This window comes from Lissotriton helveticus, chromosome 3_1 (assembly GCF_964261635.1).
Source record: "Lissotriton helveticus chromosome 3_1, aLisHel1.1, whole genome shotgun sequence".
NCBI classification, from domain to species: domain Eukaryota; kingdom Metazoa; phylum Chordata; class Amphibia; order Caudata; family Salamandridae; genus Lissotriton; species Lissotriton helveticus.
The window spans coordinates 218,145,929-218,172,761 of NC_136061.1; the positions used below are offsets into that span (position 1 = coordinate 218,145,929).

The following is a 26,833-nucleotide window of genomic DNA, read 5'->3' on the forward strand; positions in this document are numbered from 1 at the left end:
CTTTTGAAGCTTCAAAAGACCTCATTCCAGAAGAGAAAACATTGTGTGATGATAAATGAACTCAGCAATGAAGCTACGGAATAAAACAGAAAAAAGAGTAGAGATAAGCAAAGAAAGAATATCAGAGTAAAAGTTAGGGTAGGGAGACTGCCCATTAGTGACTTGTCATAAATGTTCAATGTTAATATTAAATAACCACTTTCAATAAGGCAGCATGCTACACTCTACTTACTGGTGTGTGAAGAACCTATTAGTATGAAGCACCATTTATTTGTATGGAAATGAATACTTGTGAAATATCTAAACAGTATTCGTTGTTCACTAATAAACAAATAATTCTGAAATTATCTATAAGGCTTTATTTTTTGTAACAAAAATTAAACCATTTCAGAGAAAGTAATAAGCAAGCCCTCCTCAAAAAACCAGGCCCAGTTTAATGTTGTGAGTGCCTATGAAGTAAAGAGATAGTCATCTTTAAAGCATCCTCAAATCATCAGGAAGCATCTCATCTTGAGAAGTCATCAACTGCTTATCCTCTGTTCATCAGGAATAATCACATTTTTTGGCGTCATCAGATACTCATTTTCAAATCATCCTCAAATCATCAGGCTCACTTTTCTCAGCTCTGCTGATGACTTCAAGAGCTTGATGATGTGAAAATGACTTCTAGTGTAGTTGAATGATCATCCAATGAATCTGGAATGGCTTCTAAAGTAATCCTGTTTGACCTGGAGCTGTCACCTCAACTAGTGTCCCCGGCGCTCGCCTTGGAACGCTGGTCGCGGTGACATTCTAAATGATGTCACCGCGAGCAGCACCATCACACGCAGAGCCGCCGGGGGAGGCAGAAGAGGGAGATACCACAAGTACACTTTTTGATGAGTATATGAATATCTCACATTCAAGTCGAGTCTACCAATTAGACCATCATTTTTGTTTTAAAACTTTCAACCTTATGTATCGCAACTGGGTCTTTTGTAAAGCGCTCTGACACCTTTGGGTAATGTTCGCGCTATAGAAAATCGCATTAAATAAATAAACAAAACACGTAGATTTGTAATATTTACGGTATTTTCGTTGATTTTTTTGCTGTTGAGCTTCTACTGGGCTGTTTTTTGGTAGGATTGACACATGTTTGGGCTTCTTTTCAAGGGAGATTGTGCTTGCTTTGAATTTTTGATCGGGAAACACTGCTCCTTCTGTCCTCTCTGACCGGAGCGTCCACGGAGATAGGAAGAGACTGAGAGTGCTGCCGCCGCCGCCGCCACGGCCTGAAGGTGAGCGCTAGTCAGGGGAGGGGGACACTTGCCGCGACAATGCGTGACGCTCAATGGAGAAGACGAGAGACAGTTAGTGACCGGGACGGGTTTTTCATGAAAAGAAGAACCAGGCGTCAAGCAGTGGTGCCGGTACATGGCCGCCATGAGCATGGTACCTGCCGAGGACCCGAAGCACACCTGTACTAATGAAGGGAGAATGGGTCAACTTTACGCCTCGACTTTGAGGCTAACAATGGATCTGGCTAACGAGTTTATAATGTGGATGTTGACAACTACTGTAGAGCCCCTTCTGAGGCCGGCGAGTAACTGCCGTCACCTGGCCTGAGGGTGAGACTGTGGGCACTTCTCTCACCGGAAGCATGGGGTCGGCCCCCTTGACCTTTAAGTTTTTTTTTTCCTGACGGTTGACACTAAGAACGGACAGTGGAGGACTGCTGACTGTGGGGTAGTAGTTTAACTCCTTCCCTTTTGGAGTAAGTGAATTATGTAATCGGAGCTGTTTGCTCGCTTGAAAGGGGTTTTGATGGAGGCGGGGGTTTTGTCAGAGTCCGATCCGGGGGAGGCACAGAGGTCCCCAGGTGTGTGCTTCATGCCATCTAATCTTGGAGGTTTATCTCAAACCCTTTGCCATGGAGTACGACACTTGCCGCATTTCCACAGATGTAATGGTTAACGACCTCTGTAATGGATGGTGGCTCTGACACATGACTACTCGGGGGAGTGGACCGGTTGACTGACTTCTTGACTTTGTGAAGAGGATCAGATTGTGGGACACTTTAATCATGAATTCTCTGTGTGAAGTGGGGGCGGCAAAGGAGCAGCGTTGACAACCGAGGGCATACGGAAACATACTTTATCTGTTTGTCTTTTACCCGATCCTTAATTAAAGTATGAGCATAATTAGACTAGTACCCTCTTTTCCCAAATTGGAACATTTCCGGGGTAACGGCCAATACTGCGGACAGAAGGACGTTTGATCTATTTCATATTCCTCCCTGGCTCACTGCCAGCTTCTAGATCTACCTTTGTTACTTTCTCCTCTAACTGTGCTTGAGGGGCCATCACAGGGTTTGCAATGGACTAACACTGCAGCAAGTCTGGTATCGATTTATAAAGGCTTTACCTCAATGCATACAATCACTGCAGTTAACCATGAGTATCTATAAAGCATCTGTCTCATTGCTCGGATTGGCTGAATATTTTCCTGTCCAATCACCGTGAAAAGTAATCAACATAAATTACAGGCATTGTTACTTTCCTTGTGGACTTTGGCACAACCTTGTCAGCACCTCTTTGGGAAATATTATGACAACTAACAGGTTCAACATTTCTTGGCATAAGTTATCTAACGTCCCCTAGCCTTTCAAGGTTCTCCATCAAGACTATTATTTGATCAAATAAAATATAGTTGCATAAAATAGAGGCTAGTATGTCGGTCTTTTAAAACATGAACTCGTGTTCAGTGTGCTACTGTATTTGGAATATGGTGTTAAAGTGCACTCGACTCCCAGCTATCATTTATAAAAATGAATGTACTTGTTTTTGGTGCAATGGATTGGTACATTGTGAAAGGTTATATTGGAGTAGGGGGCAGAGAGATTGCTCTACCTTTCAGATTTTGGGTTATATGAATGGATATCAATTTCAATGGTTTCTGTGTCTTACTAGTTATCAGAATCAAATACATTAGGTCCTGGAGATTTGTGTGTGGTGCTCACCATGGAGGGTGCATTTTGTGCTTTGTGGGGGTGGGGGATTGGTTGTTTAGGAATTCAGTCTCAGAGGAGAAAGGGGCGGCTGTCTGTGGGCCCTTTAGAGCCAGGTGGTTTGTGTCTGAAAAGTTTTTGAGATGGGGGATGTGGCTTTGTTTTGTAGACAGTGGGTTGATTCCGGGGCTCTGTGTCAGGGTTGACATTTGGTCTGCAGCTTGCAGTTCAAGTGGTATATTGGTTTCCATGATAGACCACATTTTGTATACATATGGGCATTGCTGTCTGAGCTGGCTTTGTGACTGTGGCTCTACTAAAGCAATTTGTGTGCCTGGCCTCTTTTCCAGAGCCAGGGTTGCTGTCTGGGGCTAAGAGTCTGGAGCTAGTGACTATGGCTCGTCATTGCAGCTCTTGTTCAGTTTGTCATGTTTGTGGATCTCCCTGCTGCAGATTTTATAGTCCACTCCCAAAGTCAAGTGTGAGTGAGGGAGAAGTCACAATTTTGCTTCAGCCACGCACTGATCGCCTTTCTCTATCCCAGATAATTGTCACTGAGGTGAATATTAACAGGCAGCAATTTTGGGAAGGAGACTGTAAAGAGGCAAAAGTATTTGCCACCCATCATAAGAATTTGATATCATTGTGGCAGGACCCTAACCAAACCATATCAGCCAGAGGAAGAAGAGGTGAACTGGGTCATGCTTAATAAATATGTAGGTAAATGTGATGAAGGATGCCACCCTGACCACATTTTCCGTATTCAATACATCGGCGCCTACCCTTTTACATAGTCATTGGTCACTTTTTCAGAAATAAACATGGGGTTCTACAATCTCATTCCTAAGTGTTGGATTCAGGCTGCTACTGGTTTGCTTCTCTCACCCTAAGGACAAACCAGCAAGACGCTTGGAGCTTCATGCTCCCATTGTCCTCTTGGGGGGGCACAATCTGATTTTACATGGCTCTCAACTTTGGAAACTCATTTTAATATGCACATTGACTCTTCCCAATTCGTATAAATTAATAGTTTAACAAACATAATTCCAAAAAAAACTACAGTTGCTTTTCTCATACTTGTAATTATAATTTATTTAATAGTTTTTATTTTTACAATCTCAAACTGGACAGTTCAGTTTGGTTCAGTATTCAGACTGCCATTTAATTAAAAGGCCGGTGTTGAAATGTTGTGTGTTTTTTCCAGTCTTAATCAGGATAATGAGAGCAATCATCAGTTCTGGTAATAACATTTAACAAGTACCGTGCCTTCCTTTTCGGTCTTTGTCCTTTAATTTTGCAACAAAATGTTTGAGTTTATTTTTATGCAGCTTTGAAGACTTACAATATAATCCTATATACATCCATTTTTATGAACTTTGTTCCCTGGTGTTGTCCCTTTCCTTCTTAGGTACTGGTTTGCAAACTGAATCTCCTCCAGTCTTCCTGCCTCATGGAGACTGGGGTGGTATTCTGGAGAAAGAAAAGTCTCATTTTACAAGCGAGATGTACAAAGTTAGCCGATGATCATGATGGCACACTCCAGACCTGAGTTAATGAAGTCTAAAGTAATTTTCTTATTTTTGAGCTGTATCATAATCAGCAAATCTGTCATAGGTTTTTATCGGGTTAGTATAGGTCCATCTTTGGATGTTGTGAAATTTGGTGCTGATGTGGTGGAGTCTTCCTAAGTATGCGTATTGAATTGGAGCTTGCAAAGTGACTTCAATATTGGCAAGTTTAAGTTCCTGGATTTACTTTCATTTGCCAGTCTGGCTGCTGAGTTTTGTACCAATTGGAGGCTGTATTGCTCTTTTGGCATGCTAATGTAGGGTTATTTATTCTAGTTAAGACAGAAGCGTTTGACATTACTCACAGCTAATAATTTGCTTGCCTCCTTTGTGGGAATGTGAGTGATCAAATAACAGAGAAGACAAAGGTAAAGATGGATTGTGCAAAATACAGATCATATTTGGACTTTTGAGTCATACTAACATTAATTAACACCCCTGGACTGCTTCTTTGAAGCTGGGCATGAATGCTTGACTTATGGTTTTTAATGAAGATTGCAGTATACAGCAGTGTGGAATGGGAGTTAGTAAGATCCTTTCGAAGTTTACTTGAAATATTAACTCGAAGTCCAGTTTGACTTTGAGCCCGAAAAAGAGCATACTTTTGTTTTTGTGCTTCTGAAGTAGCTGTTGGGAGTTATTCAATTACAAGATGTTATCAGTCCATGATTAGTATGGACATTTCTTGAGCTCATCAGATCTTAGCATCGCCCCTCATTAAGGGAGGGAAAACGTTCAGTCCAGTGAGATCATGTGCAGTATAACCTGACTGTTAAATGATTCATATGCAGGGATATGTCTTGGAGACGAAGTATCCTGCAGTCCCTACATTTTAGGAAATCTGGCTTGTAGTTGAGACATATGTATCCCGCTTGTATTAGATGCGCCCCTTCACGTTTGTGGGTGAGTCTCTTGCTGCAAGCAAGTTATCAGTATCTCAGTTCTACACGATCTGCATAGGATTCTTGAGCCATGAGGGTAATCTTAATGTTCACAAAACGTAGCAGGGATTTGAGTTGCATTTTTAAAAAATGTTTTTGCAAAACTGCTGCAATTCTATAGCTAGCATTGTCCTGCCTATCTGTTTTCCCCAGATTTTCACCCCAACTTTTCGGTTGCCTGTTTCTCCAGTCAAGTGTCTGGTGTCTTTAATGCCCTATCGTTTAGAATTAGTGACTTTATACTGAGTATTGTTTTGGTATTGTAAGTTGTATTTTAGTCTCACAAATTACCATAAACATTGTTTTGATCCATATATCATTACGAGTTTCTTTTTACTACGTTTGAAAAGTGTATTCTCATCTTATGTGGCATCTGTTTAGTCTGTGTATGGAACGTTTCCTGCTCTGACGTACGTTTCATAGAGAGATAAGAAGCAATTTCAGTCTCATTTCTCCATAGAAGCCTCTTGTAATATTTCAAGTCTCCTAGAACGTTCCTTAATTCAAAAGTCTGATTTTTCTGTGTTCCTAATTTTAAAAACAAATTCTAAATGTTGCTTTCCAGCATATTAAGGTTTTTAAAATGGGTTCTTTACTGCCATCAGCTTCCGTTTTCCATGCTGCTGCTTTGTGAGCTACAAATACCATTGCGCCGGAACGGTCGTCTCTCGTATGAACACTCCCGAAATCCCCGCCATTTTTTTTAGATCTCGCGTGGCAGCGCATGCGCTGCGCGCCTTGCGAGATTTATTATTAAGAAGTAGTTTCAGAAAAGGGCTTTAAGCCCCGCCCCTCATTTCCATTGGCTGGCGTCACCGTTTATGCTAAACGGTGGCCTGCCATTAGAAATGAGCTATCTGGGTTGCGTCCCTTTGGCTTTTTGGTCCGGCCTGTCCGGACTGGATTGCCTGCTTCCCCCATGTAAGGAAGACTTATCTTATCTGCTTGTTTATTTACCAAGAAGATAAGAAAAGTCTTCACAACAGCTGTGAAGCAGGCACGGAGCTCAGAGGCGCACGGGGTCATGGGGAGGAAAAGGGATTTCCGCAGACTCTGGGCTTGCACCCGATCCAAGTACTGCAGCAAACTCGCTCTTCCATCAGTAATGTTATGTTAAATATTTATAAAGTGCTGAAATCGCCCTGGGGCATCTCGGCGCTAACTAGGAGATTGTCCTGAAAGATTGAAATGGGCTGGTATAATTTGGGTTACTTTATTAGAAGAGAAAAGCTTTCAGCTGTTTCCTGAAAATGCTGTAGCTTGGGATTTTGCGTAAAAAGGGAGGGAGCTCATTGCAATATCTTGGCGCAAGCTAGGAGAAGGCTCTGCCCCCGTGCGGACGAGGCAAATTTGAGGGACCTGAAGAAGATCCTGAGTGCTAGATCTAAGATTCCTGCAAGGGGAATATTTTAATAGTTTTTTTCTGCAAATATAGGGGACATCTTCCGTTCAGTGCGTTGTATGTAAGGCAGCAAATCTTAAAAAAGGATCTCTTCTTCACTGACAGCCAATGCAGTTCCCTTAGCAGGGGGGCCAAAGATGAGCCCGAAGGACGATTTAAAATCATTCTTGCTGCAGTGTTTTGTACTACTTGGAGTTTGTCTCCCACTTCAGCCAACAAAGCATTGCCATAGTCGAGGCGACTGATTACCATTGCCTGGACTACTGTTCTGCGGTGGGGGGTAGGCAAATAGGGAAGAATTTTCCTAAGAAGCTGGAGACCATAATAGCACAAGCTTGTGTTGGCCGCAATGTAATCCTTCGTAGTCAGGGCCCGGTCCAATTTTAGACCCAGATTTTTTTACTGACTGTTTAGGGGAGGGGGCCAAGCCCAACTTAGTGGGCCACCAGTCCTCCGACAAAATGTCAGAGACTTTACCCATTAACATGACCTCCGTTTTTTTTCTGGATTTAACTGGAGACTATTTGCTGTCATCCATTTAGAGATGGCAAGCGTACCAGTGGCAAAACGGTTTTTGTCGAGCTCTGGGTTTTGTCCGATGGTAAACATAAGCTGCATATCATCAGCATACGAGATGATCTCAAAATCCAGCCGCTCGACTAGCCCTGCCAACGGAGCCATGTATAAGTTGAAAAGAGTTGGGCTTAAGCCAGAGTCCTCCGGAACACCCTTGTCAAGATGCATTTTTGCCGAGATATAAGGACCCAGCGTTCTCTCAGACAGAAAGTGATTGACACTTGAGTGCTACCTCCTTGATGCCACCGGCAAGAAATCTCTCTGCCAGCTTAGAATGTGAGATGGTGTCAAAACCCCCGGAGAGATTTAGGAGGATCAGAATTACTGAGCCTCCTGCTTCTATAGTCTGTCTGTCACGGCTAGAATAGCGGTCTCTGTGCTAAAGCCTGTCCGGAAACCAGACTGCGAAGGATCCAGCAGATGATTAGCCTCCAAGTAAGAGCTTAATTGTCTGTTAATAATACCTTCCAATATTTTGCCCAGCAGTAGTAGCAAATAAATAGGACGGTAGTTACCAAGAAATGAAGGATCAGCCATGATTTTTTTAAATATTGGGCGAACAAATGCCTCCTTCCAAGTGGCTGGAATATTGTCAGTGTGGATCGACTGATTAAACATATCTCGGATTACCAGAGCACAGCTTGTGGCTAGCAGCCCCATTATTTTTGGCGGGCAAAGATCTGACGGTGATCCGGATTTGGCGGAAGCAAGGCCTTTCATGACCTCCTTCGTTGTGATCAGTTCAAAGCTGTTTAAGCAACAGACTACCGTATTATTATGCTCCTCTGATATAGTAGAGGGTGCAGCATCACGAGAAACTGATGAAGAAAAGTTCTCATAAATGTTTGATATTTTCTCTTGAAAATGAGATGCCAAGGAGTTGCATAAATCCTGAGATTCAATTGGCGCTTGACTGCAAACTTTAGGAGATACAAAATCCCGCACTATACCAAACAGTGTTTTTGAAGAGTTACTGGCGTTATCAATATGGTTAATGATAAACCTACGTCTAGCCTCTTTTAAGTTGAGATGGTATTTAGATAGAGCCTGTCTATAGAGGAGTCTGTTTTGGTGGGTCTTGTTGGAGCGCCATGTTCTTTCCAGAAGCCTGCTGCTGGCTTTTTCTGCTTCAATTTCCACCGTATACCAAGGGGTGGAGGGCCGCCGTTGAGTAGATCGCAGTTTCTTTTTTGGTATCACAGCATCTAGGTCGGTTTCTACGGCAGTATTGAATGCCTTTAGCTTTTTGGAAACTTCCATAGAGTAAGTTACCGAATCTGGGGAGAGGACCTTGTTGAATGCCTCTAAAGAGAAGTTGCGCCAAGTCCTGCTCAGTATAGGATTCTGTCTAATAGGGCATTTAGAGCTCTTCGGACACGACTCCTTAGTATGGATCGAGATCATAGTGGTCTATCCAGGAAAGAGGGTCTGAAGGGTCACATCTCAACTGATCTGTGTTGGCGAAGACCAGATCTAATAGGTGACCTGCTCTATGAGTGGCGCCTTCAACCCTTTGTTAAGTCCCATTAATTCAAGGAAGGCGAAAAGTTTATTGACCTCGGGATCGGTAGAATTCTCTCCATGGAAGTAAAAAATCTCCAAGCAAGAGAAATTTGTTTGCAGCGAGTACATGTAACGCAAGATGTTCCACCAGAAAATCTATAAATTTGACTCTGGGGGCAGGGGGCCGATAAACTAAGGTGCCATACCAACTGTCTGAGGCGGACGAGGAGACTTTAAAGATTCCTAATTCTAAACAGTCATTCCTGACCGTAGAAACCCAGTTCACTGCCAGATGCTTTTTGAAGGCAATGGCAAAACCTCCACCTGCTTTAGTCTTTCTGTCCAGATGGATACATTTATAATTTTCTGGTATGGCCAGGGTAATTATGGGATGGTTAGAGGGGCACAACCATGTTTCGGTGAAAAAACAGACAGCAGGGTCATGCGAGACAATCTTGTCCCAAATTTCAAGTGGGTGTTTAGCAAGGGCTCTAACATTGCACAGAATATGTTTCTGACTCATAGTGGCAGGCTCTACTTTTACCCCAGGGGGTTGAAGATCCCCTACTAGTGTTGCCATTTGGAATTGACAGTGGTTACAGGTTACTGGCGTAAAAAGGGCGGGAGCTTCTTAGGACAGTTAGCATAAGAGTGATTATTAACGTCCGCCAAAGTTTTGATTTCGATTAAGGATTCAGATGAATAGTGTATGGGGCTGGATGGCAAAGGTTTACCTTGAGAGATGCAGCATCTCTGGCCTTTGGGCTCGTACGGGTGCAGACGAGCTTGACTTTGGCGCGCCCGCTGCGCACGTGCGTGAACGCATCCTCTTTAATAGAGCCCGAGGAGCAAACACTAGAGGCTGCTCGTGCTTCTCCCTCCCGCCCCCACAAGATGTCTGCCCGCTCCTGTGGTGGTGTGAGGGAGTATTGTCCCTCCAAAAACCCAGCACCTCCAGGGACTGAAGAATGTCAAACAGTGCAGGTATGAATTTTACGTGCAAATTTAAAAAGACAAAGTGTGGCGTGAATTATAAGAAATCACTGCTCCCGGCTTCCGCCTCAGGAGACAATTACCCAGTGTTATTGCCTCTGCTACCATGTGCAGTTGAGGGAAAGGCTAGATAGTGCAAGAGGTGCCTTCGGATGTAACGTCCATTTCCTTCAGCACTGACGTCCACGTGTGTGTTTCCTGAGAGAGGCTGAGTTGAGCCTTCTTGGGTTGTGAGATCTCTCCGTTGAAAGGTTGTCTGAAGATGTGGACTCCGTGTTTCCCTCTGTCCCAGATTCACGTCCGTCTCCTCTGCAGTCTGTGATCAGGCTTCGAAAAGAGGCTTCACTTGTACTGTGCCCCCATTATACACTCTTTAGATTAGATCTGCTTCCGCCTTTCTTTCTTTAATCCCCTGCTCAACCCCTTCAGGTGTCCAGACCTCCCACTCCATGTTGAATGCAGAGTGGGCTGCCTGGGGAGGAGTGGAAGAGCCAAATCCACCTACCATGGAAGATGCAGCTGGATACCAAGATGTGTTCTATCTGAAGCTCTTATATAGAACAATACTGTGCACGATTGACCAGGCACACATCGTATTTTGGAACAAAGTTTGCTGCACAAACCTTGATACAACTTCTGCTCATTCGCAAAATACACAATAGATCTTTACTAGGGCTGTAGGACTGGGAAAGGTCGCTTAAGATTTTATCTTTTTAAAGGAAATACAGCCCCAAATTTGAAACCATTCAATCGGTAGGAGGTGCAACGGAATGTAACACAGTTTGGAACTAGGTTACAATATTGGTTCTCCCTTACTCATGACGGCTCCACGCCATCATGAGTCACGGGCGGCGTATGCTCATGACGGTGTGGAGCCATCATGACCCCGCCCACTCACTAATTCGCCCGCATAGGCAGGAATTAGTGCCGCGTAGGCAGAGCGTGGGCGAGCGGCAGTTGCATGACGGCTCCACGCCGTTATGAGCACACGCCGCCCATGGCTCATGACAGCGTGGAGCTGTCATGAGCATGGAAAGGGTTAAGGTGGCGTAAATTGTCATTTGTGAAAAAGGACAACTGTTCGTTAAGAAAAGGAGGAGCCAACCCCCCCCTCTCCCACCTGCCCAAAATCCCAGTATTGTATCGGGCTATATCCAAGTATTGAAAAAGGGGTTGGGGGGGGGGGGGGCAGAAAAAGAGTGGCACAACCTGAAGGGGCTGAATGTAAGTGCTAGTGAGTGTTGCACTGTGTCAAATGAGTCTAGTCTGTGCCATTCCTGTATAGGGTGTGTTTGTGTTCATCACAGAAGTGTGCCCCATTGAGCTGGGCTCTCCAAGTGCCTCATCCAAAGTTTGGGAAGGTACAGCCGAGGTCACTTAAATCCCGGTGGCTTCATGTATGTGAAGGTCTGACCTGCCATACACTTTGTTGACCCTAAGATGTCTTTTTCAGGAGATGAAAGAACAGACTTCTGATGATTGGGGTACCTCTCTTCTTTTTGTTCACCCTCCCTCCCCCGCCATAGATTCGAACTGTCTAATGGACCTCTTTTGGAAGGTACACATGAGCAGATTTATTCCAGATGCAAAGCTTGTGGGCAGTTTCAGGGACAGAGCAACCTCGCAGAGGGAGCACTGAACCACCCCACACCCAGCTTGGGTGTATCTCCCGCCCCAACTAAGTCCTAGATGACCTTTCACCCACTCTCACAGCTGCACTCGCCTCTTCTCACCTCTTTTCTCCGACCCTGCATTCATAGAACCTCCCTGGATGTGAAGGGGCTTCTTGCACACATTCTTGGAAATGCTTCTCAATTAAGGGCCCTTTTCTGAACCCCTTGCACTTGGAGCTGGTCGTTGCTTTTCTCCCCTGAGTAAAATTGGCCTGGTTACAGCAGAACCCCCTTCCTTACTCACTACAACACGTCCAGATAAAGACACAACGTAATCTGAGGAGACACAACCCACGCTCCCAGCAATTGTTCGTTTAAACCGTTTAGAAAACTTCGGGCTCTGTGAGAACCTACTGGTCATCGTTTAAGAGAAATCTGAAAACCACCTGTTCGATCTCATTGAATACACTAAGGGCCCGATTCACCAAACTAACTTAAGACAAAATCCTAAACTTACTACCATTTTGGTATTCACAGAAAGTACTTACTCGTTTCGATATTCACAGAAGTTAGGAGCCCTAACTTTAGGACTCCTAAATGCCTTCTGTGAATATCAAAAGTCTTAAAGTTAGGATTTTTCTCTAGGACTCCTAAACTGAGAGAAATCATAACTTTAAGACTTTCGGTATTCACAGAAGGCATTTAGGAGTCCTAAAGTTAGGACTCCTAACTTCTGTGAATACCGAAATGAGTAAGTGCCTTCAGTGAATACCAAAATGAGTAAGTGCCTTCTGTAAATAGCAAAATGGTAGTAATTTTAGGATTTTGTCTTAAGTTAGTTATGTGAATCAGGCCCTAATTTCTTAGGTCCCTTGCATGTGCCCCGTCTGTCTTTAATGCTTTCAGAACTCTAAATCCTGTATACCTTCAATGGTATTTCTCATGGTGTATGAAGTGTGTCACTACCCATGTCATACACTCACTCTGCCCCTCACTGTGGGGAAGTCTGGCACGAGACGGTCATGTTGGGTGAACAGACACCAGCATGGATGGAAGCAGCGACGCTGATACATTGCAGTGTGTTTCCTCCGCAGGCCGTGTGGGGGCTGCAGAGGCAGAAAAGGCCGGGGGAGGAGTAGAAGAGCACAGCGCTTCTTTCCGTGTCCTTTCCTTCCTGGGCACTCCTTTATTGTATATTATCGGGTGCTCGGGTTTTGGAGGGTGGAGACCTGCTGTGTTTACTGAATGTGAGATCAGTTTATGGCGGCCACCAGAGACGCCTTGAGGCATGGGCAAAGTGGGCTCTGGTCTGGGGCCCCTACCTTTCAGGGGGCCCCTGATAGAGCCAGCTCTGTTCTGCAAAGAGGCTTACCCTGACGATAGATGGTTTAAAATACCGTTTTACCTTTATTTATTTTTAGGTCTTGCCTGAGCCAGCGCATGCGTTGCTCTGGCGAGACATTTAGTGAGTGGGCATTCAAAAATCCTGCCACATCCTTTCTGTGTGGCCTCGAGCGTGCGGTTACGCGCACAGGCACGTGCAGAAGCGCCATCTGGCTTTCCTCTCTCATCATGGGCAGCGCTTGTTTTCTTTCACTTTCGCGGCCAATGCTTGTTTAATGATGTGGTTCAACATGTGCCGCAGCTGAGATGCCGCAACAGAATTCCGAGCCGCCAGCCAGGACGCAGCCGAAGAGCTGCTTCGCACTAACCAGAGTTTGCGCAGCCGAAGGTGGATTCAAGTGCCCGTCTGAAGCATCTTTGCTTAGGATCTAATATCTCGGACTTGGTGCCAATACCTGGATGGCGATTACAGTCTGCAGGGGTCATATCTCGGCAGGCCCCATGTGGAAGCAGCTCTCCATGCACATCCCTCGCCGCTCCCGCCCTGGGTGCGCTCGAAGGGAGCCCAGTGTGCGCAGTCTGGTTTCCGGTGACCACAGGCCAGGTCGGGTCAGCTGTAAATTTTCAGTCGCTCTGCTAACAAGGACTTCCTTCTGACACGTGGGTGACCCAGAGCAGTGCGCATCAAGGACCAATAATGTACCCCCACGTGACGGAGGCCTTCATCTGACATCTAAGCCCCAACCCTGTTAACTCTGCCCGGTTCATCAATGGTTTTTGGCAGTCGACAACAATTGACCCTTCCGTCTGACTGCAGACGCTGGTGCCCTCATGTTCATAGAAGCGTTCATCATATAAAAGCCAGTGTCCCTCATTTGGAGTAGAAATAAAAAATGCATTTTTATACCAGCTGGGTGGCACCGGGCTCCATAGGTAACAAGCATTGAAAATGCAATAGGTCTCGCAATAGAAGAGTTTGACCTTTTTCGTTTTGCAAATGGATGAGTGGCGTTGCGTGGATGAGTGGCGTTGCGTGGATGAGTGGCGTTGCGTGGATGAGTGGCGTTGCGTGGATGAGTGGCGTTGCGTGGATGAGTGGCGTTGCGTGGATGAGTGGCGTTGCGTGTGTGAGTGGCGTTGCGTGTGTGAGTGGCGTTGCGTGTGTGAGTGGCGTTGCGTGTGTGAGTGGCGTTGCGTGGATGAGTGGCGTTGCGTGTGTGAGTGGCGTTGCGTGTGTGAGTGGCGTTGCGTGTGTGAGTGGCGTTGCGTGTGTGAGTGGCCAGGAGGGAGGGGGAAAAGGGAGGGGTTATGGCAAGCAGGGGGCCTGATTATGGCCACAGCTTGAAGTCTTTGAAGTCTCCGCATGCTGGCAAATGGTGATGAGGCAGAGAGTCTTTGATTCAGAGTTGTACTTCTGGATTGCTTTACTTAGGGAGGAGCCAGACAAGCATGAGGGCCTTTGAAAGTCGGTAGTATAGACGGTATGTGAATGGCGACTTTGGGTGATGTTATCATACATGGTTCATGGCCATGCACTGCAGAGCCGGCATAGCGGAAACGCTTTATTATTTACTGTCAACGAGAACTGAAGGCGAGGGTGCTAGACAAAATGCAAATCTGGCGGGCGAGACAGTGCAGTGGCCCGAAGATCGGGGGTTGGGTAGTGTGGGGTAAACAAGAGCCACCCAGCAGCACGTGAGCGGGAGGCACCACTTGTAGGGGGTGGATGTGAAGAGGACTCGTCCCTGTGCACGCAAAAGTGAAAGCAGCGGCCGCATCAAAAGTGTGCAAATTTAAAATACAAACTGCAACGAAGTAGAGCATCAAAAAGAACCCGCTGTAGACTTACTGCAATTTGAGAGATGCTGTCGCGTGAAGGGACAAACTGAGTGTGTTACTGCAGTAGAAAGTGAAGAAAGGCAAACCAAGATGAAAAAAAAGTTAAAACAAGAATAAGACCAAAAGAGACAAGACGGAGGGAAGGCAGAGAAGGGGAGGGGGGAGGAGAAATGCGACACGGCGGGCAGGGGAGGGGGCGGAGCGGGGCGAGGGTGTGAAAGCAGCAGGGGCCTGGAGTGCGTCTGAGGGAACTGAAGAAATGCGACACGGCAGGCAGGGGAGGGGGCGGAGCGGGGGTGTGGGAGGAGTGCGCCTGAGGGAAAATACATGCAAGGCAGGCGGCTGGGGGCATGTGCACTCGCTTTTAAGCTCAATGCGCATGCGCATTGAGCTTGAATTTCACGGGCACTGCAAGGAATCGCCACGATTCCTTGCAAGTTGGTTAAAGACTGTTTAAGCCCCCATAGTCTCGCAAGCTCGATGCGCATGCGCATCGACAGGCGAGACCTAAAAACTAAATACGACCACCCATTAAAGTATTATGGATTTTGTACTAGGCGTTAACTGATAGTCTCACAAACTTTCAAACACTTAGTGAGCTGTAAATTTGGTAACCAACAGCACTAATGTGCAGACTCATTTCCTTTCAACTATCTTTACATGCAGTGCATCTGGATAATGTTTTGCTAATTTGACTTCCTCTGGATCTAGACGGGCACGGAGTGGCATGTAAATAGTAATTCTGAGGAACACGGGTGGTGTCTGTACTTTGTGATGTTTCTGTTCATATATGGATTCCCACATCGCCCCACACGTGCTACTGTTAACCGTTAGATTCACACTAAAGAAGCCGCAGATAGGTCTGCTAACGGTTGGGGTACCACAGGGTTTTCCTGGCGACTTAGTTCTCTTGATGTGCTGTGCACTGCTGTCTCGAAGACACCAGAATACGCCGCTACCAGGTCTCTGACTCGTACACCTGCACGTCAGCTTGCTTTACCCCATCTCCCACCCCTAACTGTCCGCGACACCAATGGCATGCACACTCGTTCTCAGCAGGCCAATACAGATCCCTATTCCAGTTTCAAGCTGCTGCTCTGTGTGCGCCTGTTTTTTTTTTACTTTTCTTTGGTAAGGAGCCCCACCTTATGATGGGAGGGGGGTGGGGTGTTGGCCTTTGTGAGTCACTTGATTGTGCACCTCTAACTTGCTTCTGTATAACAAGCATTTTCAATACAATAGGTCTCGCATTTATGCAAGTTTAAGCTATTGGCATTGTAAATGACAATGCCTTTTTATGTTTTAAAAATTAAAACAGAAAATAAAAGGCATTGTCATTTATAATGTCAAGAGAGACCTTGACCCTTGGGTAGGTCGCTTCCCCACCGCTGCAGCTCCGCCCTACCTGGCTCTTCGAGCAGCAGTAACCCCCCTTCAGCGCCTTGAGACCCTCGTGGGTGAGTAGCACGCTCTATAAATGGACTGATTGATTGATTGATAGCTCAAACTTGCATAAATGCGAGACCTATTGCATTGCAAATGCTTGGTAATATGGGTGATGTGTGAGTGTATTGTGGACATTTTGCAGGGAAATATTGTTTGTTTCGTGCAACATCCATAAAAAAGTTTTTTACATTAAAACAGGACCTCGCATATGAGAATTGGGAGGGTGTTGGAGAATATTTGCCCTAACGCTAGCCTACTGCTGCTGCATTACAATATTAACAAGCATTTGCAATGCAATGGGTCTCGTATTTACGCGAGTTTGAGCTATAACTTTGCAAATAACAATGCTTTTTATTTTTGTTGTTAAAACATTAATAAAAGGCAGTGTCATTTACCATCCCAATAGCTTACACTTGCATAAATGAGAAACCTATTGCATTGCAAATGCTTGTTTTTACTTGTCGTTGAGCATCGCCTCACCCATTTTGCAAACAACCAATTTTGACCTTAAGTCACCTAGCAGCCCTGTAAATCTCCCTCTAAAAAGGTGACCACATGCATTGGTAATGGAGCACAGCACGATTTCCTGATTTTATTACAACAGGAAAGATATAAATATTCTATTTCTTCTTAAAGCACTCCTGAGTATGGAAAAAAAGCATTTGATTTTGGGGAATACACTACAAAACTTGTTTCCGACGCGAAGCCCTTGACCCCCATGCAAGTGTGTTCTCTGTTTGCAAAACCACACTAATCCGTATATTGCACCCAAAGATGCTATGAAGTGAGTGGGGGAAAAAAAAAGTTCCTCGGTCACTCGTTTCAAAAGATAACTGCAGCTGAAGTTTTCATCTTTGTGATTCGAGCTATGGAGACCATGCAGGATGGCTGCTGTTTAACTATTCGTGGCTGGACGTGGAATTTGTGGAAGGGAATCATTATTTGCTGCTGAGCTGTTTGAACAGCTTTGAAAGTGGCTGATGAATTCTCACTGGTAATAAGTGACATATATGTTATATAATATTATATGTGTTTTATAACATAATATCATTTGTGCCAGATGAGTGCTAACTTGGGAGCAGAGGAAATGTCAGAAGTGGAGCAAGGTTACTTGTGCACCGGTGTTTAAAAAGTAGTTGCTTGCAGCACTCAGAAACTGGCGTTGGTGAAGCAAGTAGGTCTGACCCTGATGTGCTAATGCATGTAAACTGCTTTTGTACTGGCCTTTGTCACCATATTTAACCTTAGTAAAGTCAGACCTATTGCATTTTTTAATGTTTTTAAGAATCTGAATTATGCACACTCATGCCTAGGTGTGGGTGTGTCTAAACCGATTTAAATGTATGTGTACCTCACAAATGATTCCCGACTAAAAACATTAGAAAAAATGTGTAGTGCAGAAATGTCAGTTATTGTTTTCTGTGTACAACGCATAAATTAGTTAATGGATTCAATGTGTGATGATGCAGTTTACTTTTGAGATGTCAATTAGTCCCCCATGAATTGCAATGGGAGAATCACATGGGAAGCAAAATGATACACCAAACAGCCGATATCAGGATGGCATAGAGAAATACTAATCTACGTGCAGCTAAAGCCCATCCTGTGCCTATTTTAAAGAAATGTTAACAATAGGTCTTGCAGACAAGGCTGATAAAACAATTTCTGTAGTGTGTGTGTAGTGGTGGGAGGGCACGGAATGGGAAGCACTGCCCCTACAGGATTCCTTGCCCTAGTGAAACATTTTCTGGTACACCCCAGTTCTGTGGTCGATACCAAAGGGATACGGCCTGGGGTGATGGAGCAGATGTCAGTGTGGTACTTCACCAATAAAAATGTCCTGGAGGAGGTCAAGCGCTTAAAATATCATGTGATACCCTTTCCTGCCACCTGGATACTGTAAAGGCATCAACTTGGTAGGGAATAAAACAGAACAAGTTCATCTCGCTGTCATTCCTCTAGACCCATAATTCTTGCTATGTTTGATAAACAGTTTTCAGTGTCACATTTATAAGAATAGGTATGGAACAGGCTACTGTTGTCAGTACTCTTCGTAAAGGCTGCATTGAAGACTAGGACAACTGGAATCGGAAAATGGATTGATCAAGCACTCGACAGCCAAATTACCTAGATCCAAAATCCGATGGTGGGTTTTGGTTTGTAGGCTGCACCTCCTCTAGAGTAGTAACCCAAGGAGGACTTGCAGACAGGAGTTTGTTTGGTTTTGGAGTAGCATGAAATGGGAGTGAGCTGAAACCCCTGCTCTTTTACTGAAGGCAGTTACAGTTTGGGGCGAAGCTAGAAAACAAGACTTATCAGGTGCATTGATTGAAAGATAAACCAGCTTTGTAGACTTTTTATGTTGTTGCATTCTGTGTACACACATCTATTGGGAATATATTGATCCTTGTATTTTAGAGAGTGCTAGTTAGTGAATGGTTAGCTCTGTGAAGTTATGGCGAGTTTTTGACTTCGAATATGAAAATGGTAGCAAGTGTCCTCATTTTGTTGCAATTATTAGCAGCCTTCCTTGGTGACCAATTTTCAGTTGCTTTATGAATTGTATAGTATAGGTGTACATACTAAAGATCAAACTGGCCTCAAATATTACATCATCATTCAGTTTTCCCCGAGGCGGAGCTATGTTTTCGGAATTCTGTTGATTTTTGGGAATACAGTAAACTTTTTGTCAGTTATAAAATACTTTGTTATTCACAACATCCTGCTCAAATTGTTACCACACGTATTATGTGCATCATTCATAAGGCTGATCTACATCTTTTATGAACAATACATATCTGCAAATTATTTTTGTTTGTGCTGATTACCTAAATACCTCTTTATCACTACGCGTGCATCTTTAGTTACTACTAAGTTTATCTTTGGAGCCATAGAGTGATGAACATTTTTCGACAAAGTTAATCTTTCTCCTGCAGTAGTGTCATCTTTGGGTGTGGTTTGGAAGCACGATAGCACTTACTAGTGCTTGCTGCAGTTCTGTAGGTTTTCTAATATGGTGGTTTTATGGCGATTGACACTAATGTCCTGTCAAAATAGATTTGCACTAAGTATTCCAGTGTGATTTTTCAATGGAGTATTTGGGATATTCGATTTATTGAAAAAATTGTCTTGTGTATGATTGTACGAGGCAAACTATAAAGTAGGAGGCATACTTACAATTGCTCAAAAGGGCAAATGAATAGTTGATGAGTAAGGCTTTAAAAAATAACGAAAAATAGCCTATGGAAAAGATTTTATAGAAAAATGCAGTAAAATCATTTTGGGGAGGTGTTCAACTTGGTCCACACATGCCAGATATTAAACAAAAACTGCACATGGAATAGTTCTTACATGCAACACCTGTGTAGACTACCATGCCAACTTGCATGCGAAAATACTGTTATTCTGACCGCAAGTTATTGGTACATGCAAAAATATCCGCCTCTATTAGACCATCAGCCTGTATGTGGAAAAGTAAATCAGATCGTTTGAGGTAACTGTTCTATTGGAATAAAAAAAAACATGGTTATTCCTTTTGTGTTTACTTAAACAAGTTGTTTGTTAAAGATTCTTGGAGTAGTCTGTGGCAACACCGCAGTGCAATTCCCTTGCTAGTAAGCGAATGCAGAGAACTATCTTTGGACCTTGCAAGAGCTAATATGCTATTTTCGCTCCTATTTTTATAGTACCCAGTTTTTATAGTACCTAGCTGCCACTGGTGTTTGTTCATAGTGATATTTCATTGCCGTCTAGAATGCAGGTGTGTGTTTGGAATGTTCATGGGTGGAGGTTATCTTATGTGATATAGTGGTGACTTAACATCGCAGCAAGTCATGCACTTGTCATAGACCTGTTTATTACGTTGTGGCCCAAAAAAGAGATATTAGTGAGCTGTAATTTGCAAAATAAAAGCATCTGGCCACGGGTCTTGGAGTGACATTAATTTCCAGATCCTTTCTTTAGTTTTAGCAGGTGAGGTCATGGGAAGAACCGGGACTGAAGTATGGTTTGAGCAAGTGAAGAGAGATGGTGCAGCACTGATGCACGACAGACAGAATAGGCATACACTTCTTTGAGAACCTAGGGAAAATGACATACTGTATCAAAGATTGTAGATGGGTCCATCGACCAAAGCTTGACTTCCCATTTTCCATTCTCTTATCCTGTATGAGAGTGGCCAGAACTCCTAGCCTCCAAGCAAGCCTGCCGGAAACTAGAGAAGAAATGGCACAGTGAACGCCATCCGCAACCACCACCACCTCATCAGGGTGGCCAAGAGGACCTCCTTCAAAGACCACCTCGACAACAACGCACACAATACAAAGGAGCTCTTCAACATCGTGAAGGAACTCTCCAACCCTAGCTCCAACACCAACGATATCCCGCCGTTGCAAGCCCTGTGCGACTCCCTCGCCACCTTCTTCCGCCGCAAGATAGCAGACATCCACAACAGCTTCAACACCCAGACAGCCCCAACAGACAGCAACACAACAGACCTACACCATCGACCATGACACCCTGCTAGCCTGGGCCAGCGTGAGCATCGATGACTCCATCAAGACCATGCGCTCAATCCACTGCGGCTCTCCGTCGGACCCATTCCACGTCTTCAACAGAGCAAGCGGCACCATCGCACCCCACCTGCGCAACGTCATCAATCTCTCCCTCGAGACCGTGACCTTCCCAGAGATCTGGAAACACGCTGAGATCAACGCCCTACTAAAAAAACTTAAGGCAGACCCTTAGGCAGACCCAAAAGACCTCAAGAACTTCCGGCCCATCTCTCTGCTCCCCTTCCAGGCCAAGGTCATCGAGAAAACCGTCAACAGACAGCTAACCCGATACCTTGAAGTAAACAGAATCCTGGACCCTTCCCAGTCAGGGTTCCGCAGCAACCACAGCATCGAGACTGCCTTCATCGCCGCCACCGTCGACATCAGGACCCTGCTGGATAACGGCGAGATGCAGCACTCATCCTCCTAGACCTCCCTGTTGATTTCGACACCGTCTGCCACCGCACACTACGCACACGCCTCCACGCCACAGGGATCCGAGACAAGGCTCTGGATTGGACCACCTCCTTCCGCTCCGGCATAACCCAGAGCGTCCGCCTCCCCCCCCATTCAGTTCCAAAGCCTCCGAGATAATCTGAGGCATACCCCAGGGATCCTCCCTCAGCCCGACGCTGTTCAACATTTATATGGACCCGCTAGTACACGTAGCCCAACAGCACGACCTCAACATAATCTCCTACGCCGACGACACTCCGCTGATCCTCTCCCTCACCCATGACCCCATCACAGCCAAAGCCAACCTCACGAAGGAATGAAGGCCATCGCCGACTGGATGAAGACCAGCCGTCTGAAGCTGAACTCGGACAAAGACGGAGGTCCTCATCCTCTGCTCCAACCCTTCAGCCTAGGACGACTCCTGGTGGCCGACTGCACGGGGGCAACCCCGACACCCACTGACCACGCACGCAACCTGGGAATCATCCTCGACTCAACGCTCTCAATGACTAAGCAAGTCAACGCCGTCTCCTCCTCCTGCTTTAACACCCTCCGCATGCTCCGCAAGATCTACATATGGATCCCGACAGATACAAGAAAGACAGTCACCCAGGCCCTCGTCAGCAGCAGACTCGACTATGGAAACGCCCTCTACACGGGAGCCCCGACCAAGCTCATCAAACGACTACAACGCATCCAAAACAACCTGGGCACAACTGATCCTCGACGTACCACGCCACGGCCACATCACCCCCCACCTGAGAAACCTGCAGTGGCTCCCTGTCAACAAGAGGATATCCTTCAAGCTCCTCACCCACGCACACAAGGCTCTCCACAAGTCTGGCCCAGCCTACCTTAACAGACTGCTCTCCTTTCACATCCCCAACGGCCAGCTCCGCTCCGCCGACCTCTCACTCACCACTGTCCCGCGCATCCGAAGAACAACCGGTGAGAGATCCTTCTCCCAGTAGCGGCCCCCCCAGCTCCTTGAGACCCTCGCGGCTATGTAGTGCGCTTTACAAATGATTGATTGGGCTTGTAAACATATTTTGGAAAAAACAAATCAAATGATATTCATAGCCCTGTTTCTGTTACCCCTTTCAATGCGGAAGGGAGCTGATGTTGGGGGTAATGGGTAGGTGTAGATTAATAAGTTCATACATAGCTATTTGTAGGTAGACCTTCACTGTGGAATTTTGTGATGTACCTTTCTAGCTGTTAACATGTGCTGCTGTCTAATCAGCCCAGGCATTACAGTACCAGACGCCACTGCTGTCTTACTTGAAAGCTTTTTATTTCCTCCCATTTATATGCAGATAGAAGAAGTTCCGATGTGGCTTCCTCTGAGAAGTAAAAGCTTGTAATTCAGCATTGTTTAGTGGTTCTTTAATAGTGATGGTTTGTACAGATGGCCTCGTTAGTTCACTCTGTGGAAAACTAAGTCTAGCTGTTATACCTTGCTGTGTAAGTAGTCCCTGCTACAAAGACTAGAATGAAGGGGGAATGATGCTAGTATTGAATCAGGCAAAGTATACCCTAAACCAAAATCTTAGTCCAGATGACCACGTGCAGGCAAACCAGGGGAGTTAGATGGGGAAGGATGCAGACTGTGGTATAATTTCTCCAACTGTAACTAGCTTCTTAACATTGGTATGATTATATTTCACGAGGTGCATCTTTTAATTAAAATTACACATGATAAAAGCTGTGTGGCCGGATAGCCTCCTTATTCAGAAGGTTTATAGAAACATTCGTGTAAAACAATGCGTTTTGAAAATGTCCTTACTAAAAACTTGTATTTGTGGAATAAGTGTTAAGTGTGGCTCTCAAATGTTCAAGGACTGAAGATGGCAACAGTAAATTGTCCTCATCAGATTCTTTTTTTTCCTTCTTTTTTTTGGGTAGGGTTGAGCGTATTCAGTGGGGAAGGGGGTTAGAGCTACTTCAAATACTGCAAATTGTGTGCTGTATTTCTCAGTCTCTAACGCTGTAATATGTTACTCTGTTGAATAAGTGTATTCACTGTGCTGTTGTTTAAACCATAGATGGTAACAAAATGGAACCATTCAAATACTTGTTTGGTAAAATCGTTTCCATGAATCTTGAATACTTTCGTTTGCATATCACAGGATGTCTCGGTATATGAAATTATTTTTGCTTTAGTCCCTTGGTCTTGGTGTAGGGTAGGTTATACTTGGAAACATTGGGCAAGACTGACTGAGCTGTACTGCCCTTCGGAATCATGCTTTTTAGCAGTTTCAAAGAGCTCAATATAGTTCTTGGCTGTACCTTGTGGCTATCAGTAGTATATTTCAAAGACCTATTATTGTTAGTACTTTTTAGCAACAGATGTTTCATACACATTGAAAGTTTTACTAAACCCAAATCGTTTTATTATCTCATCAGAAGTAGATGTTTGCTGCAAACTTGGGTTACTTTACGCATTACCCCTCTCCAAACCTGGTGTTCTAGATGTCAATCCTATGCATATGAATGTGGCCTGTGGCTGGCCCATGCACATGAAGGCTTAAAACTACAATGCAAGTTGGAGCTTAAAGGTACAAGAGTGTGCAAAGTCAAGGAAGCTTGAACATAAGCATACTTTGGGATCCTCAGTTGTTCTTTGCTGTTTGTGCTGCGTGTATAGAAGGCTGCAGGAAGTCAGGAATTGCATCCCCCCAAAAAATCCTGGGGTTTCAAGAGTGCTGCTTGTATACGGACGTTTCTCTTCAACGTTTTTTCTTTTTACAAGCCCATATTTATGAAACTGTTTTGCTTTTATTCTGGTGATTGTATAATAATACTAAATCTATGTCTAGTGATCACTGCATTACATATGAAGTTTTAATTATTATGGGTGTCCTAACAGCTTGTACTACTTACCTGTACCCCGTAGTCTATCAGTATCAATCAACAATACACTTTATTTTGCTCAAATAAAACCATAACAGTGCACACTGCAAATGCGAACAATACACATTAAAATAAACAATGTACAATAAAACAGCTAATATCACAAGGCACCAAAATTAATAATCGGCCAATGCTCATGGTCCTACGGCTTTTAAAATAGATCAATTATATCCATATTCTTGAGAACCTATCGGCGCCACCATGCAGCCTTCAATTTTGTAAATACATTAGCCCCTCCCTATAAAATATATAATTCCTTTAAAAACTTGGGCCTAAAAAGCACAATCTAAAAGATTCATACAAGGTATTAAAAAGCAAACAATGTTCAGTAGGCTGGGCTGTAACTGCATCACATGGGTAACAAGGGGGAGATGCATGCCAAGTGCATTACCTAGGAAAGGCCACAAGAAAATGGACTTTGTTCCATCTCATCCTGGTAAGGTAAAATCTATATCCAGAGATGGATAGCTAGCTCCTGGCCCACAGATACAGAAATGTGCATATGCTTAGTAACAGGTGGCATATGTAACAGCTTCTTCAATCTGATTTCCTCTCTAAATGATCTAAACGCCCCTCTGATTAACTCTTCCGATCTGCGGTCAATGTTTTCGGGATGGTCAAAGAGTCTACTAGGACTCAGGCTACAAAAAGTTTTTTTTTTTTGCCTAGACCAGCCATGGAATGGCAGTCTTATGCTCTAACTGTTAATTTGATCTTCAATAAAACCTAAGTCTAGTTCCATGTGTGCTAAAAGGCTCGCAATAGATTTTGCAACAACCAAAAAACCGTCAAAAAAGCAACAGTCTACACAAGAAACAGTTTTCAGCAACATGTCATTTCCCTGAGGAAACACAGTCCCAGACTCCAGCTCCGTAGGTGCCTACTGATAAATATTTGCTTTTGTATAACAGAAGCATCTCCCGGATTTGCTTTTGACCCAGTCTTTTATCAAATTTAAATATAGCATCCCCTGCCGCCTCCATTTTCTGTGCTCTTTGGGGTATTACTTTACCTCAGCTTTCACTTGTATCCAGTAATATACATAGATAATAAAAAAATAAAAAAATTCTATATGCGCCAATCGCCCATAAAAATGTTTTAGACATAATCATTTTGAGGCTACGTGACATTATAAAAAGACTTTTGCTGGTACACCTAGAGTCTTAAATGCTGCATTAAAAAATAATCCTGTTCAAAGTTTCTGAGGCAGTTTGCTGTCCACACCAGGAGGTCTGTCAATAAGCTGATAGTTGGTCGTCTTCCAAATTTCTTTCTTGGATACTCCATGATGCAATTTCCACCTCGTTTAATTATGTTAAATGTCCGCTTTTTTGATCCTCATTGGCATCATGACCTAAAGCTGTACCCACAGTACCATCCATTCTCCTCAGTATTGTTTTCCATGTGATCCGCCTTCTGTTTAGTTTTAATTTGGACAACTTCAACAGCTGCATATTCCTAACAAAATGTTGTGGGCTACAGAATAAAGTTTCTTTTTTTCTGCTACAAGACAGTGAAGAGCAGTTGGTTGGTTTACTTGGAAAGATTTAGATGCCTGTTATACTACTGTTGCAAAACGACACCACGGCCACATGGAATGTAGGCATAGCAGTTGATAAATATAATGGATCAAATGAGTTGTACGCTTATTTTTTCCTGTACTAATATTGTTGGAACATTTTGTCTTTTCGTCATTCCCATATGAGATCAACACAGCCTCCTGACATTAAACACAGTAAGTGGTATCGTTTGCAACGTCACCTACCAGCAAATAATAGATGCGTGCATGTGATTCCCTGATATTTGTGTTCCAACCAAAGGGACTACCTTGCCCAGTGTATTACATTTAATAGTAGCTAATGGTGACTGATGTTCATAAAGCAAACAAGCACATCAGAACAAGCCAACATATTAAAGAATGCATCGAGTTCTCATTTCCATTTGATATCCCAAAGGCTCCTGTTTGTAACTTTATATGTAGATGAGAACGGAATCACATCCAGATGTGTTCCTCTTCGTATTCATCATCTTATTTAATGGTAGCTGTTAACAAGTGACCACATTTATATAGCTTGGTCTTGTCCATGTGTTTTTCCCAAGTTGAGGTTATGTGGTTAGTCTTCTTAGAGTGCTAAAGGTGAGCCTTTTCTCAAGTAGGAGAAGGGATTCGGGCAACTGGTAAAGTGGTGAAGTGTAGCAGAAGGACAAGCAGCACTGATTACTTCAGTCAAAAGGCGGTTGTACACTGAATGTGGCTCTAACTCCGGAGTTATTTACCTCCATCCAAGATCACACTGAAAAAAACATGGAAGCATGTAATGATACACAGTTTGTTAAATAAAACATAAATGACACTAAAGGAAAATATTTTACTGCAGAAGGCACTTTGTTTAGCAGATCTTACTTTGCAGACACCCTTAGTCCTCAAGTTAAAGCTTTGAAAGGCATCCTATGAAAAGCCACCCTCAAAATAGTTGACAATGTTGTTTCCGGCTCTTTGTTAATCCTATTCATGTCCTACTGGGTTTTTCTCTAAAATTGCCCATAATCCACATACTTATTCTTTACATGGGACTGAGAAAAGGGGTGTTTAATTATGTCCTCCTTGCTGATAGGTCTGACACTGTTGTTAAGGAAGGAGGCTTCCAAATAAAACACTTCACGGCCAATAGCATCTGTAACAGGACCCTAATACTTTTA

General features: G+C 44.2%; 1 protein-coding gene across 1 annotated transcript in view; it reads left to right on the forward strand.

Moving 5' to 3' along the window:
• Positions 1-1,140: 1,140 nt before the first annotated feature.
• The window catches only part of POR (cytochrome p450 oxidoreductase), a 479,949-nt gene continuing 454,256 nt past the window's right edge, over positions 1,141-26,833 (forward strand). Inside the window, exon 1 of the mRNA XM_078679631.1 lies at positions 1,141-1,277. The gene's annotated coding sequence lies outside the window, so the exon portion shown is untranslated. The remainder of the gene's footprint in view (positions 1,278-26,833) is intronic.